We start from the raw sequence: 5,091 nt of genomic DNA on the forward strand, positions 1-5,091 counted from the left end.
GTCCCCCTCTCCCCTCATCAAGAGGAGATTGACTTCCCGGGTCCCGGTGACCGAGGCATTAACCTCGGCGGGGACCTCCTAGTCTTCTGTGATGAAGCATGAACCTTGGTTGGGACCTCTTGATCTTTGGTGACTGAAGTATTTACTTCGGCCATCACTACCTCATCCTCTGTGTTTGGAGGAGCTTGGCGGGACATCACCTCCACAACCTCATCCGATGGAGGGAGAGTAGTGCAGGACACATTACCACTCTGTGCGGGTTCGGCTGGTACTGAACCCCCCCAAAACTTGATCCGTCGGGAGGTATCGGGCAGGGTTGCATTGGAAAAAGAGCATATATGGTTAACAAAGAAAGCTGAGCGTAATTCATTAAATATAAGTCGCATTACGTACCTTTGCATCAGTGGCTTGACCCTGGGGGTCCTTCGGGGAACCCTCTCAAATGTCTCGGAGTCCTCCTTGAAATCCGTGTTGTCGTTGCGTAGGACTACCTTGCCTCTGCAAGGTTATTTAGGAGCTTGGGAGGCAATCCCTCCTTGGCGTCCTGTGGCACCGATCTTTTCCTCGTTTGGATAAAATATTTTGCCCCTCCATCCTCTTCCTCATCCTCCTCGAAGGCAAAGGAAGCACGTGTCTCGTCGGACATAGTATCCGGAGGGCCCCTTGAGCAGAGACCCCTGCGGGACTTGTTGGGGGGATATTATACGTTGGGTAACCCGCCCTAGTTGGGCCGGGTCACCCAAGCTGGCGACTCATCTCCAAGTTGTTTCGGCCTTGGCCCAGCGAGGCCGGGAGTCGTATGATGGTTCAGGACCTTCGGGAGAAGTCCATAGTAGGGAAGATCTCCAAGTCTTGGAAAGATGGCAACTTAGAGATCGGAAGAATCACGATTTGTGTAAAGGAAAGGACCCTTGTAAACCCTAAGGACTCAACCTGTATATAAAGGCGAGTTCCAGGGAAGGAGAGGGCAGGTTAGAAATCATCGAGTGCTAGGTCAGGCGAGTTACGCCCTCTTGTAATCGAAACATCACCAATACAAACTCCAAGCAGGACATAGGCCTTTACCTCCTCACGAGGGGCCGAACCTGGGTAAATCTCTGTCTCGCTCTCACATAACACCTTTGAGTCACCACCAAGGTGCGATGGCTCCAACACTAAGTCCTTTCACGAGGACATGTGCCGTGACAAAACCACGACAGTTGGCGCCCACCGTGGGGCCTGCGCACGGTGGAGTTGAGTTCTCAAATGAAGCCCTACCAGGGTCCGAGAGCTACGCAGCGGGGCTCATGACTCGGAGCCGCCGCAGGAAGTACTACATCGACAACTTGCTATGGGGGCCCGAGGCCGATTCGATCGAATCTGGTTATAGGATCCCCTTCAGCGAGATCAACGTCTTCGTCGGAATGATTGGATCGCCTATGCCTGAGCCGGACACCTCCTCCGACATCGTCGAGCCGGCCAGGTACGTCCGCCCTGTCGCGACGCCAAACTTAACCCATCCGGTCTTCGTTGGGTTCATGCAGGGATCTGAGGAACCAGAACAATCGGCGGCCCAGGGGACCACGCCGGTCAACACTGATGATGAATCGTCCATGGGCGATTCAGATTCAATTCAGTCTCTACATGGGGCTGCCTTGGGGGCTTGTCACTAGCCATGGACCCCAAAGTTCTTGACCGGACTCGCCGTCAGATCGCCGTTTACATGGCAGAAGCGACTCAACCCTCGCCAAACCCGACAGGTGGAGATGGGACTGGCGAAACGTCTAGAAGCCCGGCCGCGATCTTGGTGGAGTTAGCGGCGGAGATAATAAGGCTCATGGCGACCCCCATAACATCGGAAAACCAGGACGCGGTAAACACGGAACTGACAAAGCTAAGAGATGGGGTGGCAAAGGCTCAGCGGGACGCTGAGGTGGAGGCCGCCAGAATTGAGACCCGGCAGGCTCAAATTACCGTTGAGGTAGCTCGCTTGAATACCGAAAACTGGCGGCTCAAAAGGCATCAGCGCGCATCTGACGCCGTCCATCAGCGGAGGCATCAGGGTCGTTTTCCTCCTGATATCAACCCGACCCGCCTGTTCGACACTCCACGAACTCCCAGGGCAGGAGACGCCCTGGGGGAGGGCCGGGCCAGCCACCAAACCCGCCGTTTCAGCCAGTTGTGGATCGCATTCCCCGATTCTAGACACCTCAAGGTCACTTTTCCAACCCGGTGGACAACGTCCTTGCCGCAACTCGCCATTTAGAATCCCTTCCGATTCATGGCAACACTCCAGCTGAGATAGAAGCAAGGAACGCCATTGAGATGTTGAAGATGGTGGTGGTTAAAAACACCCAGTTCTCACACAGCCTAGATCGGCTACACTCCACTCCCCAGGAAAGTCGCACTAGGAGTCGACCAGAGGACCAGCCCGCCATAACCAGCGGACCGCGACCCTTTCCCCAGGCCAACTCGCCTGATCATCGAGACCCGCCAGGTCGGGATCACCCGGACACCCAAGTCGCCCCAGCACCTCTTGTTGGAAGCGGCAGACAAGTGGGGGTGCCGTGCTTGGCCCCCGCCCTTCGCAACGAGCGAATTCCAAGGATTTTAAAGGGCCAAGAAAGGTGCCTAACTACACACCAGACCTTGAGACGGCGTCATGGGTCGAGAGTTACGAAATCGCCATGGACATGCTCGATGTAAGCGAAGCAGTCTGCGTCAGATAGTTCACAATGATGCTCGAAGGGACGACACGTACTTGGTTAAAGAACTTGCCCCCCAACTCCATCCAGACTTGGGCTGAGTTAAAAGAGCATTTCGTCAAAAACTTCCGAGGAACCTGCAAGCGCCCGATGACAATAGTCGATTTATAGCACTGCGTTCAACGCCCGGATGAGTCGGCCCACCACTGGTCGCGGCGGGTCACGGAAATCATTCATTCGTTGGATGGTATCACGGCGGCTTAGGCTGTGCTGATCCTGGAGCAGAACTGCCACTATGAGCCCTTGGTGCAGAAGTTGGGACGACTCAAGTGAAAAGTCCAAGACATGGGGGAGCTATTGGACACCCTCACTAGGTACGCTGAGGCGGACGACACCAAAGATCCCGGAGAAGATGGTGGTAAATCCAACTCGCCAAGGAAAGGCGAGTCATCCAAAACTCGTACCCGGTTCCAGGGACGCGCCCGCCATAATCATGGAGCGAATGTCAAAAGAAGGCAGCAGGAAGAGTCTTCGGACTTAGTCGCCAACACCAGCACCAACAATGGCAACCAACGCCAGAAGAAGAATAGGGGTTACAGTGGCAAAAAGCCGCGCAACTATAATGAGTTACTCAAGGGCCCCTGCCCGCTCCACGCCATGGCAGACGGACCGGCGACTCATTCCTGGGAGGACTGTTACGTGATGCGGGAGTTTTGGGCGGAGGCGATCAAAAAGGGGCAAAGCGGTGACCCGGACCAACGGCAGGAACAGTTTGGCGCACCTAATCAATGCGAGAACCCCTTCAGCGGCTTCCCGGAACCCGGGGCTCAGGGTGGCTCGCAGCCAAGCAGTGGCCAGTATCCGGTGCATCACCAACGACGGTATAACCCGCCAGGAGTCTTTCAACAACCACCCCCACAGGGGGCTCCGCAGGGGCAGGATGACAATGGCGGCTTCCGCAACAACCCCAAGCAGTTAAGCAATGAGCAGTACCACATTTTCACCACTAATGCCTGCAGGCGTGATAAAAAGGTGAGTCACCGAGCGTACAGTGTATCTGAGCCGGCACTCCCTAGATACCTCCACTGGTCCGAGCAGACTATATCATGAAGTAGGGAGGATAACCCGCCAAGAGTTGACAATCCCGGTGACTTAGCGTTGGTCGTGGCTCCTCAAGTTGGAGGATATACCTTATCGAAGGTACTGATGGATGGTGGTAGCAGCATCAACATATTATACTTCGACACCTTCCAAAGGATGAACCTGTTGGAGAAAGATTTGATGCCCTCAACCACGGTATTCCATGGGATTGTCCCAGGTAAATCGGCGTACCCCATAGGCCGAGTTAGGCTCACAGTTGCATTTGGAACAACGTCTAACTACAGGAGTGAGTCGCTTATTTTTGAAGTGGTCAAGTTAAAAAGCCCCTATCATGCGCTGTTTGGGCGGCTGGCTTACACCTGGTTTATGGCTCGCCCCTACTATGTTTACCTTAAACTCAAGATGCCTGGTCCTAAAGGATCCATCACGGTTGATGGTGATAGGAGGATCACAAGAGAGTTTGAAGAAGGGGATGCGGCTTATGTAGAAGTCGCCTGTGCTGCGGAAGAGCTTAAATATCACCAAGCCAATGTTGATCCGGCTGATATGTCACCTTTAAAGAAACCAATGACAGACGTTGAGCCGCCCCTCAAGTTCAAACCAACAAATGACACTAAGACAGTGGATTTCGTCCCTGGAGACTCAACCAAGCAGTTCACTATCGGGGCGGGTCTAGACCCCAAATAGGAAAGCGCGCTCATCGAGTTCATCCGCGAGAATCGGGACATCTTCGCATGGAAACCTTCTGACATGCCTGGTGTGCCGAGAGAAGTCGCTGAGCACCATCTTAATGTTGACCCAAAGGCAAAGCCGATTCAGCAATATCTTCGCAGGTTCAATGAGGAACGACGCAAGGCAATCGGGAAAGAAGTTGCCCGTCTCTTGGCCACCGGATTCATCGTAGAGGTCTTCCATCCCAAAAGGTTGGCTAACCCGGTTCGGGTGCTCAAGAAGAACGGTACCTTCCATATGTGCATTGATTACACGGATCTTAACAGAGCCTGTCCAAAGGATCCTTTCGCTCTTTCCCACATCGATCAAATTATTGATTCAGTGGCGGGATGCGAACGTTTGTGCTTCCTGGACGCTTATTCCGGATATCACCAAATCAAGATGGCCGTGGAAGATCAGGAGAAAACAACTTTTATAACCCCCTTCGGGGCTTTTTGCTATGTGTCCATGCCATTTGGACTCAAGAGTGCACGAGCGACTTATCAGCGCTGCATCCAAAATTGCCTCCGTGGCCAGATCGGACGCAACGTTCATGCTTACGTTGATGACATTGTGGTTAAAACTCACAGGAAGG

This window comes from Hordeum vulgare, chromosome 7H (genome assembly GCF_904849725.1).
Source record: "Hordeum vulgare subsp. vulgare chromosome 7H, MorexV3_pseudomolecules_assembly, whole genome shotgun sequence".
NCBI classification, from domain to species: Eukaryota; Viridiplantae; Streptophyta; class Magnoliopsida; order Poales; family Poaceae; genus Hordeum; species Hordeum vulgare.